Source organism: Arvicanthis niloticus, chromosome 4 (assembly GCF_011762505.2).
Source record: "Arvicanthis niloticus isolate mArvNil1 chromosome 4, mArvNil1.pat.X, whole genome shotgun sequence".
Classification (NCBI taxonomy): Eukaryota; Metazoa; Chordata; class Mammalia; order Rodentia; family Muridae; genus Arvicanthis; species Arvicanthis niloticus.
The window spans coordinates 35,791,253-35,804,600 of record NC_047661.1 but is presented as its reverse complement, the minus strand read 5'-3'; the positions used below and the strand labels follow the sequence as shown (position 1 = coordinate 35,804,600).

Here is a 13,348-nt window from a genome sequence, read left to right as displayed (position 1 = left end):
CGCGCGCCGCCCCGCCCCTGACTGACAGGCCGCGCGACCAATGGAGGCACTAAGTCTCCGCCTGGGTAGCCAATGAACACTGGCCTGGGAGGGAGCTGCGTTCCCTCGGGAGGCGGCTGTAGGTTGGTGGGGGGCAGTGGGGTGTTTTTCTTTCTCACACACTTTTTTTTTTTCAATCTCCGTTATTATTTTCTGTAATCCTCAAGTGTTTCTGAGTCTCTGGCGTCTCAGTGTTCGGATTGCTAGGAGGCAAACCGGCGTGGAGGCGGCGACCATACTTTTGTTTACTACAGAGTGCAATCGAGTACTCCTCGCGGAGCCCAGACCCTGGGGGGGTGGGGGTTTGGCGGGGGGCCGCTGCGCGCCCTCGGACGCGACGTGGGCGGTGGGGCGCCTCGTGGATGCCACTCAGCCCGCTCCGCCCACGCGTCTTCACGGAGCTCTCGGGAAGTCGGTGGGGTTTGTTTTGGAGGAATGTTTTCTTAAGCTGGCATCTGCCCGGGCCGCCCCAGGCGCGAAAATACTATGGTGAAGACCTGTAGCTCTGCGGCTCCCGACCCCTCCTTCCCACCCTACCTGTGCACCCCTGCAAACTGAGCCTCTGCGGTTCCGTCCAGCCCCCAGCCTCCGGTCATCCTGAACCCAAAAGAGGTGCGGCGCGGGGAGAAGACAAGACTGTTGCACAAGCACCTAGATCCAGTACGCGTCTCAGATTCGAAGTCGTCTATGGGAAACGTTTTCCTGCCACGGGAATCTCACTTTTTCCTGAGGATGGGAGTGGTGGCAAAAGGGTCAGAGGAGAGCATTTAGAGACAACCTTGTCACTTTATTACCCCTAATTAAGTTTAACTGGTTGCTTATTTCTTTTTTATTTAGGATGGAAGCGGTGAGGCGTTGAAGTCGGAAAAAGGTGATAAGCCCCAAGTGTTGGGACACAGCTCCTCCCTTCAGTTTTTTAAGCTCCCAGTGTGAGCTTCCAGACCCAGGTGTCTCATATAGGTTCAGCAGAGCCAAAGGTAGAAAGACCATGATCCTTTTTGCCTTAGAGAGTAGAAGAAAATGTTTCCTCGCTTGATTTTTCTGATTTGCTTTCTCTTTTAAAAAGAAGTATGGGTGGCATTTTCTTTTAATGACTAAGATGCCTTAGAATTCAAGATGCATATTAGGGTTTTAAATATGTCCAAAAAGACAGCTCCTAATTTCTTGTTTTTCTTTCTTAAGTGGAGGTTTTTTTTTTTTAATGCAAAATGAGGCTCCAAAAGAAAACCAGCCTTCTTCTTATTCCTTCCACTTTACTCTAGCGTCTCTCTAAACCAGGCCCCTCTTCACAATCCCTTTTTCCGAGACGGCTGCATGCTGATAAAAGATTTAAGCGGAGATCCTGAGCCAGAGGTGCTGAGAACAGACGTCGGTTGACTGTCACTTCACCTTGACTCCCAGTTTTGGCTAGTGAGGTATCCTTTGACAGCCGCTGGGAGACCTGGGTAAATGAGTGAGCTTGAAAAGGACCACAAAGCACAACCCTCTGCTGCACCTTTGTAATCACACTCTGCCACCGAGGTGGGCCCTCGGTCAGACAGCCACACCCTGCAAATAGGCGGAGCACTAGTGAACTATTCTTGGCGACGGAATCCAGCTGTGAATTTGGCCTTAGCCTCATTTCTATTCCGGCTTCTCGGTTTCTCGGGACTGTTTCATTGAGAGCATTTGGTTAAAGGAGTTTTCCTAAAGCTTTCCCCAAATCTTGTCACTCACTGTCCCCCAATTGTTTCTTTAAATGTCAGTATAAGCTAGTGGTACAGCAAAACTTAACAGATGTGAAGCACTAAACTCAATGCTAAGACCAAAAAAGAAAAGAGTAAGAGAATCTGTACAATCAATGTCTCTAATACAAAGGTTTTTGTTTTTTTTTTAAAGCGTCTTAAAAGGTTGATACAGGTGAATATGGGTGAATTCATGGTTGTGTCAAGAAGTCAGTTTACCGAAACACGGGGAATCTCTGAGCATCACACTCCTTTCCTGTCTTTGCCTGGTACAAACTATTCTGTAAAGAATAACCTTGTGTTGTAACTGTCATTTCACGTCCTCACTAGTATGGAGAAGTGTGCAGCAATCAGAGTCACTGGGAAAGTTGGCATGATGTGCTTTGGGAATTTTGAAAGAAACAGGCAAACTGCCTTTGGTAAAAGTTACGTCAAGTTGAACATTCTTTTCTGATAGCCCTATAGAAATGTTACCGTTGAAAGTAAATTTGGAGGTTATCTTTGGCCTCCTTTAATTAATAGATGATAAAGCATCACACTTTAGGGAGCAGTGCCAGGGTAAGAACTTCAGCTTTCCACCAATATTATCAATGCACCTGCAAAAAAAGTGTAAGCGTCCTTTAATACCAGTATCGGTAATTGTCATAGCTGGTGTGTCTTCTTCCTGATAACCATGCATCATGGTAATTCTAGTCACGTGAATTCCACCAAGATGGTATCATATCTACTGAACATACACAGTGCCCTGGCTTCTAGCATAAAGGTAATTCTTTTTTTTTTTTTTTTTTTTTTTTTTTGTTTTTTGGTTTTTTCGAGACAGGGTTTCTCTGTGTAGCTCTGGCTGTCCTGGAACTCACTCTGTAGACCAGGATGGCCTCGAACTCAGAAATCCACCTGCCTCTGCCTCCCAAGTGCTGGGATTAAAGGCGTGCACCACCACCACCTGGCACATCATGGTAATTCTAGTCACGTGAATTCCACCAAGATGAGTGAAGTCTTCACTTACAAGATTAAGAAAGCAGGACTAGTGACGTAGCCAGATGGTATCATATCTGCTGAGCATACACAGTGCCCTGGCTTCTAGCATAAACTCATAAGATAGCATATACCAGTAACCCCAGCACTTCAGATGTGGAGGCAGGAAGATCAGGAGTTTAGGATACATTCCAAAGTAGCCTGGGATACATGAGACCCTAACTCCGCCCCCTCCATCCCCACCCCCCCAAAAAAAGAAGAAGGAGGAGGAGGAGGAAGAGAAGGAAGAGGAGAAAGAAAGGATTAAGAAAGAGTGGAAAAAGAGAGAGATACTGCAATAAAAGGTGTTTTAGTGGAGATGCAAACACTGCACAGCCATTAAACCCAGCCCTCAGGGAGGCAGAGGCAGGCAGAGCTTAATGAAGTCCAGTCCAGCCTGTTTTACACAGTGGGTTCCATGCCAGCTAAGGCTGTATAGTGAGACCTTGTCTCAAACACAAACAGATGTTTTAGCTGGAACTAAAGGCCTGAAGTTCCAGGAATCCATAAAGCTGAAGCAGGAGAGTCTCAAGTTTTAGGTTTCCTGGGCTATAGACTGAGTTCAAGTCCATTTGGAACAAGACTTAATAAGACCCTGTCTCAAAATCAAAAGAGGGCCGGAATGTAGCCTCATGGTAGAGATTGCTGTCTGAGGCCCTAGGTTTAATCCCTAATACTGTGAAGGGACAAAGTAGAAATAGTAAGTGGATAACATGCAGTCACTGGGCTGTGATTATAGCTCGGTGGTATGTGTACTTGGTGACTCCTGTATGAGGCCCTGGCTCCAGTCCCTACCATTGCAATGAAATAAATCTAGGAAATGACATCCCACAGTGCTGGTGATACAGCATTGAGCAGTTAGGAAAGGTCTTCGGTCACCTAAGGGTACTGTGCTCAGTTTAACACAGCCTTTGAGTTTCCGACTAGAGATAGAGACACTGAGAAATTAAATGCTTGGCTCAAGTTTTGTGAAGTTAGTCGGGCTGGGTACAAAAAGATTTCCCCTTGTTCAGGCCAAAATGTTGCTTTCCATTCTGCTACTGGGGATACCACTTTAAGTACCTGGAGATTTTGGGACCATCTGATGAAATTTAACCTGTTTTAAATAATAAGTCCTTAGATTATTTTTAAAATAAGCCAATTCTGAGCTCCAAACTTCATGAACAATAGCATTTAAATCTTGTGTGCATGTGACATCGAAGACTCCGTATGGCCATAAAATTAATAGAGAGCAAAGTGTTGCAAGTCTCAACCCTGCATCCATTTTGAAACACAATGTGTTTTCACTATTTTATTTCTGTTTCTTGTCATATTAAAGCTTTTCCCATGCTTCTCTCCAAAGCAGGACATGTGTATTAAATAAGAGAACGTTGCCATGTAGAACACAGATGGTCGGACATTTTTGGCAGAGAGGAAGTTTTAACGAGGCATTTTAGTTGGGAAGCTAGTGTGCGTGAACGTTCAAGTTACAAAGTAAGGAATCAACTGCTGTTTTATGATATCAGTTCGTTTTCTTGTTTTTCTAAGCATCCTATTTCTGTAGCGTTCAATCCAGGCAAGGGGGCCAAATGCGGTGGCAAATAAATGGCTAACAAATCCAGGATAGTAACAGAAATGACCGGCTAAAGAAGAGGCTATGAGCATTGCGAGTGCATACCTGCCTGCCTGCGGGCGTGTCTGTCTGTCTGTCTGTCTGTCTGTCTGTCTGTGCGTACACATTCATGAGCAAGCATCACAGGAAGCGTATGGAGGCCAGAGGATAGCTTTCTTGATTCCATTTTCTCATTCCAGCATGTGGACCCTGGAGGTCACGTTCAGTTCACCAGGGTTGGTGGCAGGAACCTTAACTCGCTAGTCGTGTTACTACTGGGACTCCTGATTGCATTTGCTAGTAACTAACCATACTGCTTGTCCTTTGTTGAATTGAATGAATGAATGAATGAATGAATGAAAAAAATAGAGGTAATGGCTGTGTGGTTAAGAGTGCATTTGTTTTTCTATAATGTGCAGATTACCTGTGTCAGAGATGATGTAAAAACAGCAGACAGTAGATTCTCAAATTTCAGGGGCCAGAGGAATGGCTCAGAGATTAAGAGGATTGAGTGCTCTGGCATAGGACTTCATGGTGGCCCACGACTATTTCTAAGTCTAGTTTCAGGGGATCGGACGCCCCCTTCTGGCCCTTGCAGGTACTAGGCATGAGGGTGCCACAGGCGAACACCCATATACATTTAAGTGTTTTTAGAGAGAGGGAGAGATTGTTAAATATCGGATTTGGCTGGCTCAGAAGACCGATCCTTATGTAAAGCTCCTTGTTCCAGGAAATATATACATCTTCCCTTTCAGGATATCATGTTTCTGTTTTGCAATAAATACTACCTTTAAAAACACATGGGAATGTTCTATCTTCTAAGGCTTAACATGTTCTATTTTTGGTTTTTGAAGCAGGGTTGTGTGTAGTTCTGGCTAATCTCTAACTGATCAAGTATCTGAGGATGGCCTTGAACTCTTGGTCCTTCCACCTCCAACTCCTGAGGATGCAGAGAATACAGGATTCACGATGTACTAAGGTGTAACATTTAAAAATGAAATTTCTAATTAGCAGATGACTGAGAGAGTGCCTGGAAAGAAACTAATTTGTCTCAAAAAGAGGATGCCATATGTACTTTAAATAATCTTATGTTTCAACAACAAACTCAAAATAGGATACTTGAGTTATGTTGTATGTTTGAGCACTACAAGATTCAACTTTGGAAAAACTTTGTAATACAAAATGAAGCTTCACTGAGGCTGACTTTGTTAGGGTCTCTATTGCTGGGATGAAAATACCAAGACCAAAAAGCAAGCTGGGGAGGAAAGGGTTTATTGAGCTTACACTTCCATATTGCTGTTCATCACCAAAGGGAGTAACGATGGTTCCACACAGGGCAGGAACCTGGAGGCAGGAGCTGATGCTGAAGCCATGGAGGGGTGCTGCTTACTGGCCTGCTTCCTCTGGCTTGCTCAGTCTGCCTCCCTGTAGAACCCAGGACCACCAGCCAAGGGTTGGAACCAGCCACAAGGGGCTGAGCTCTGCCCCGAGGATCACTAATTGAGAAAATGCCCTACAGCTGGATCTCATGGAGGCTCCTTCCCTTCTGATGACTATAACTTGTGTCAAGCTGACACAAAACCAACCAGTACAGATGTCTTCTTTCTGTTTTTCTGATTTGTGCATCACTGGAAACAAGAAAATCTATCACATGACGTGGCTGAGGATGCCACTCAAAGGGGTAAGGTCCTCCATTCAAATCAGTAGCACTTCTCCAAAAACTAAAATAAATAATATATATGTCGACATATGCATGCATGTCTTGTTTCTAAGTGTTCTAGCTCTAGCTCTTACATCAGAAACTATCATAAACATATGAAGCATGTGGTGCAGCACATTGGTGTCACACACACACACACACCACAAAGGGGAAAGTATCTATATACATCTAAAAAACCATATTTGAATCTATCTCAATAAAGACTATACTTTCAACAGTAACCACACACTTTACAGGCACTTTACAGCTATCTTTTGTGGCTTTTGCTTTGAGACAGGGTCTCACTTTGTAACCTTGGCTGGCCTAGAACTCAGAGATCTGTCTGCCTCTACCTCCCGAGTGCTGGGACTAAAGGTATGCACCACTACACTTAGCGTACAGCCATATTGTAAATCAATCATTCAAATCACCTAGTAAAGGAAGCGCAAACATGCTTTATCTTTACAGAAATGAAAACTCACGTACAGACTTACAGGGTTATCCTAGAAGCAGATCTATCTATAATCTAACTCGACTCTTATCTAAGTTCAGGGTTTACTTTTTGCATCTATAAAATGTTGGGACTAGACATTAATCCAATGTCAGTTTCATAGTTCAAGGCGATTTTTCTAGGAAATTTAACACGTGGGGGAAAAAAATGAGAGAGAAATGTGTTTCAAGCCTGTGATACCAGCACCTGAGAGGCTAAGACAAAAGAACTGCAACAAGTTCAGGGCCAGCCTAGGTTCTATCAGTGCCAGGCCAGCATGGAGGACACAGTAGGCAGAGGGACGCTTGGTAACATTTGGAACCTTCTTCCTCCTTTTGGGTCACTATTAGCAATCTGCTCTGCGTACAAACCAGTTCAAGGAGCTGGAGAGATGGCTTGGTGGTTACAGCACTTGCTGCTCTGCTCTTCCAGAGGACCTGGTTTCAAATCCCAGCACCGGTAACTGCCTGTGAATTGGAGAATCCCACCTTTCCTGTCCAGTGAGCATAAATATCATAGGAGTTTTGAAAGAAAAACTTACTTTAGGATTGGGATAGGATTACAAATGTATGTTCCTAACTTTTACTGAACAAACCCTGTACCCCTGCAACAAGAAAAAGGAAAAAAAAAAACAAAACCAAAACAAAACAAACAAACAAACAAAAAAACACATAATAGGCTACTGGTAACTCCAGTTCCAGGGGATCCTCTGCCACCTTCTGGTCATTGAGAGCACTACATGCATATGGTCCACACATATACATGCAAACAATAATACCCATACGCTAAAATAATTTTATTTTTTAAAAAAGAAAACTTGTTCAGTTTGTGTTAATCAAAGATGCGTAGACACAATGTAACTAGCACAATAATGATGATTTTTGCATTTGTATACAGAAGTAAGGTAGGGCCTATCCAGTCGTTAGTCCTTGGCTATTGAGAGAGACCGCTTTGGTAGCCAGCTCTTCCAGGCTGGCTGGCTTATCTGAAGTCCTTCCTGGCTTTTGTTATCCTGAATCACATTGAGTTCCATAGCACCAGAGTATGCTTATTCGAGACCCTAGAGGGCCACCTCTTATCTCCCTTTTGGCTGCCCCACTGGCTCCCTGTTCCAGCAATGGTAGGAATGGAAGTGTTAAGGACTTGGGTCCTCCTGTCCTAATCAGAGGAGAAATGAGCCCACAATAGATAAGTTAGCAGACAGATGCAGACATTGGACATCTGCAGTTCTCCCCTGATTATTTTAGATGTTATGAGGTCATACAGTGAGCTAGTCCAGTGGTACAGGCAAACCAAGTTCCTGTGTGAGCAAAATAGGTTTCTGAGTTACGAGTAATGATGAGACTAAGATTCCAGGAGGAAGAAAGGATATATATATATATATATATATATATATATATATATATATAACCAAACAGGGGTCCTATTTGTGAGAGAGTCGCAGCCTGAGTCTGGTTCAAGTGAGATGGTCCAATTGGTGTTTTGGTCTGGAACAGGCTTGGCATGGGTGGATGAATTCAGGACCTTCCATCAACCACCATTATAGTTGGCCTCACCAGGAGGACAATGTGAGGTCGTTTCCAGGCATGTGTCATTTTCGTGAAACTTTCTGATGAATACTTGGTCCTGGATTAGAATAAACAACAGGGCACCGAGGAGGGAAACAGATGGGCTCCTGAACCCTAAATTGGACTGCAGCCTGGACCTTTTGGAGAGGCTATAGAGATACTTTAAAAGAATTGATTGTTAATCTCATCAATGATAGGTTCTCTTAAACAAGGCAATCGGGGGTGGCCTTCCAAACATGATCTCACAGGGGGTGTATCCTGTCTTAAGAGGTATCTTGTTCTAGGAAGGGCCAGGGGTAAAGGACTAGGCCTATTTATACTGGGTTTAAGAATTAATTTAGGGCTAAAGAGATGGCTCAGTGATTAAGAGCACTGACTGCTCTTTCAGAGGTCCTGAGTTCCATTCCCAGCAACCACATGGTGGCTCACAACCATATGTAATAAGATCTGCTGCCCTCTTCTGGTGTGTCTGACAACAGCTACAATGTACTCACATAGATAAAATAAATAAATCTTTTTTTAAAAAGGAATTAATTTAGAAAGGATGGACTTAATAGTCTAGTTTATGTGTGAACTGTCTGGAACGCTAAGGTTAGGCAACTCAGTGGAGCATCCAGGTTACATTTAAGGCCTTGCTGACCATTCGAGCTATGGATGAAGTGAAGAAGCATTCATTATGTGACCCAACTGATGGGGCGGCCCAAATCTAGGAGTAATCTCATGGAAAGGCGTTTTGACCACTGTCAGAGCAGTCTCTCTGCAGATAGGCTTTCATCCATCTTGAGAAGGTATCCACAGACATGAACAGAGACTTACTTCCAGTGTAGATCAGACCAGCCTTGAACTCAGATATCTGTCTCCCTCTGCTTCCTGAGTGCTGGGATTAACATGCCTGGCTAACAGTTTTGTTTTAGTTTTAGTGTAAAAGTAATTCTGGCTTTTCTACTCCTGCTCTAGCTTCCAAATAAAGATACAGAGGCCCTATATTTATTAAAAGTCTTTTTGCACTGTGTCTGGGTAGTTCACATTTATTCTAGCCCAACTCTGCTGCCTGCTGCCCAGCCATGTGCCCCATTACCTGACATCTTAGTCTTGGTCCTGGTTGTTCCTGCTCTATCCATCCTCCCGAGGGAACCCTCTCTGGGTCCCCACAAATCTGCTCAGGGTGAATGCTATGTATCTGAACACACAGTGCATGAAACCATCTTCTGGAATCGCAGTGTCTGTTTCTGTAGTCAATAGACCTCTTTTCATATAAATCATGGCAGACATGGCATCTGGTTGGGCCAAAACTAGGGCTCTGGTTGGACTCTACTTTTTCTAGAAAGTTTGTTCCCCTGTTTCCATCTTTTTTGTTTGTTTGGTTTTTTGTTTGTTTTTCGAGACAGGGTTTCTCTGTAGCCCTGGCTGTCCTGGAACTCACTCTGTAGACCAGGCTGGCCTCGAACTCAGAAATCTGCCTGCCTCTGCCTCCTAAGTGCTGGGATTAAAGGCATGCGCCACCACCGGCCGGCTGTTTCTATCTTTTAAAAGGCTAGTATCCTGCCTTTAAGTGACTATTTAAGGGGCTAGACTATTGCAGCAAACCCAGGAGTCCAGAGCAATGTTCCACATCCCCAGAAATTCTCCTACCTGCTTCTTGGTTTGGGGAACGGGGATCCCGAGGATGGCTTCCTTTTGGGTATCCTTGAGAGTTTCCTCCCATGAGTGAACCAGTATCCTACCAGATCTCCATCTGGCAGAGCTGAACCTTCTTCATGGAGACATAATCCCAATGGAAGCAGCTGGAGCAAGCCCTCTGTGTGCTTCAAATAGGAGGTGGTGTCATCTGCTACCAGGAGATCATCCACATGCGGCAGTGACACCCTGAATCCTGTGAAGTCTTTTTACAATGTCTCCTGAGAGAGTCTAGGGGAATTTTAAGTCATGTCCAGGTTAGCTGGCTAGTCTCATTGGACACTGGATCAGTCTATTCAAAGGCAAATATGAGCTAGCTCACTGGTGCCAGGGGAATGGGGAAGAGAGTGTCCTCAGGAGAGCACCCAGGCTGTCTATACAGCTCTCCATGTCTGTCAGGAGGAGACTGAGCAAAATGTACAGATTTGGAATATGGGAAGGCAGAATCCAAGCCAAGTGGCATGGGCTGAGGATGTTAGCTTCTAACAGCCTCTGGGTATGAGGAGCAATTTTTAGTCTAGTCTTTTGGCTTATGGAATATTGCAGGGCCCTTACCAGCACAATTGTAGCCAAGAGACTTACCACAGCCAGTGGGTGGTACACTGCCAAGCCTGTTGGGTTTGTTTCAGCCCATACCTTGGGAAACTGTTGTTGCAGGTTCTGGAGCCGGATCCCTGGATCTGGATTTGTTTCCAGTGTGGAGTCTGGGAGAGCTGGAAAATACATTTCAGACAGAGGGGCAGTTAAGCTGAGTTAGTAACAGGTGCAAAGGAAATTTTAGTTTTTTGAGGAGTAAAGAGGAGTGAAGATGGTAGTGGTGCCTAATTTTCAATGAATATCTCTGTCCAGAAGGAGGAAAAGGGCAATCTGGGACCACCTTGGAGGAGTGAGTCACGTCCCTGTGGCTCAGGTAACTGTTCTTTAGGTGAGAGGTTACTTAAACCTATGCCTGTGGCTCTGTGTGCTGGCATCTTTTTATTATTATTATTATTATTATTATTATTATTATTATTGGTAATTGGCCCCATTTCTTTGTCTTTCAGGATCTCTTCCTTGGATATGAACAGTTCAAGCAGTCGGGAGTTCGGAGTGAGCTGACTGGACAGCAGCCAGCATATTCTTGGCTTTGTCTTTTCCTTTTAAGTGTCTTGGCCATTGTACACGGAGAGGTATGCACCCCTGTAAATCCCTCTAGCTTGTTTGTTTATTTGTTTTTGCAGATGTCTGGAGGTGATTGAGTGACAAAAATAAAATCGAATTTAATGTCAGCCGGTGGAACAAAAGAAGTATATTTTTTTAAAATTTATGTTGTATTATTATTATTATTATTGTAATTGCTTTAGAACCACTCCAGGAGATTCTTCTTCTGGGCCCTAAGGAACCTCAGAAGTCATACACAAATTAATGGGTTTTTGAGCTGCACCCGGAATTCCAGTTATAAGGGAGAGATGAAAGGTGTCCCAGGGCCTGAGAACTTGCCTGCATGCTGGGGTCCCAGTCAGGGTGTTTGGGTGGGAAAGCTGCTTCAAAAGACAGTAGCTTTCAGAATTTGTACCAGTGGCTGAGGCCAAAAAACTTCCTTGCCTCTGTCCTACTAAGTTCCCTATCTGCCAAAGTAAACAGAGTCAGAATTGTTGTTGGGGTGATGGGTGTGAGAGACAGATTGGGACTTATGTGTGTGTAGGGGGAAGAGATGGTGGTCTGGATCATCCAGTTATACAGATCTGAAGTAGAAAAAGGAACAGAGATCAGGAAAGGGCGATGCCCTTTCTCTAAATCACTGCTCACCTCCCCCACCCAGAGGGTGTGGTGTTTCCTCTGACTCCTCTGGCTGGACACTGGCGGCCCAAGGCAAGCGCAGATCTCAGGGGCCTTGCTGCTTGAAGCTTGAAGCAGGTGTAAGTTGGTGTGGACTCCTCACTGCAGAGCTTCAAGCCCACTTGCAGGGGCGGGGGGTGGGAGGGGTGTGCAAAAAAAAAAAAAAAAAAAAAAGTTAGCAATGGTGTGCAGCGGGTGCCACCTACTGGCAGCATCCAGAAAACCCAGCAGAATTTCAAATTTTCAATCAGTCAGTTGGAGTCAGCTTCCTTTTTCAGGGACCAGACAAAACAGAAACACCAGCAGCCAATCAATCAATCAGTCAAATCAATCAATCAATCAATCAATCAAATAAACAACACTCTGGGCCAACCTTGTCCCTCACACATTTAATCATTTACATACTTGGCCAGCCCTTTATTCAAACAAACCTGTGTGGAGGACTGGGAAGAGTTGCCCATTGGAAATTGTCTTCCCAAACTAAGGCCCAAGTTCAGTCCTCAGAACTCAAAGTAGAGAGTTGTCCTCTGACCTCTTCTCACACCCTGCCCCTGCAATAATAACAACAAAATTATATTTACTTTTATTTTTTGAGTCAGGGTCTCTCTCTAAAGCCCTTGCTCACCATCTTAGTTAGGGTTTTACTCTTCTATGGACAACATTTAATTGGGGCTAGCTTACAGGTTCAGAGGTTCAATCCATTATCATCAAGGTGGGACCATGACAGCATCCAGGCAGGCATGGTGCAAGCGGAGCTGAGAGTTCTACATCTTCACCTGAAGGCTGCTAACAGAATATTCACTTCCAGGCAGCTAGGATGAGGGTCTTAAAGCCCACACTCACAGTGACACACCTACTCCAACAAGGCCACACCAAATAGTGCCACTCCCTGGGCAGAGCATATACAAACCATCACACTCTCCTGGAATTCACTGTGTAGACCAGGCTGGCCTCAGACTTAAAGAGTGTCACCTGCCCCTGCCTCCTGAGTGCCTAGAAACAAAATGAATAGCAGCTGAAGAAGACAATTGATTTCAACCTCGGTCACCATGGGCACTCAAGAAATACACACACACACAGACACAGACACAGACATACACACAAGCACAGGCATATACATGCGTCGTGATGCAGAAATCATGCAAGTGGCACAAAAAGCTCCTTTTGACCCTCAGAAGATCCAAGGCCTTTCTTGAGTTGGATCCTGCTGAAGAGACATCCATGTTCCTGAGATGGTTCACCTCCCTCTACCTAATATTCATTTACCTCTATTTAATGCTACCATTTACCATTTTAGTCAACTTGGGGAAAGGCACAGGAAAGAGCAACTAAAGAATTTGTAAATAATAATAATAATAATAATAATAATAATAATAATAATAAATTTTTTAAAATTAAAAATCACCATGCATTTCATTTAAAGTCCTAGGCGGAATGTGGTCTGCAACAGGTTCTTGTGATGTCGGGACAGCGCACTAATATCCAGCAGTGACAAGACTGTTCCCTTGACATCTCCCATCACATGCTATCTATCAGAGCTCGAGGCTATAGCTCTCCTAGAGCTTCTCTACTGTTTGTGCTCCAGTCTCCAGCTCTGCAGGAAGAAGGAAACAAAAGCCCCTTCCATCCTTTGATTGACACAGAGTATGTAAGTTGTTCTGGGTATTTGTTTTGATTCTGTTTCTATCTCTTGCTTTGTTCACTTGGGGAACCGGACTGTTTGAAGAA

At 44.3% G+C, this 13,348-nt stretch overlaps 1 long non-coding RNA gene across 1 annotated transcript; it reads left to right on the top strand.

The window, feature by feature from the left end:
• Positions 1–363: 363 nt before the first annotated feature.
• Positions 364–5,167, top strand: LOC143441979 (uncharacterized). The gene is made up of 2 exons (XR_013109806.1): positions 364–699; positions 877–5,167. It is a non-coding gene; the product is annotated as an uncharacterized LOC143441979 (long non-coding RNA).
• The last annotated feature ends 8,181 nt before the right edge of the window (positions 5,168–13,348 follow it).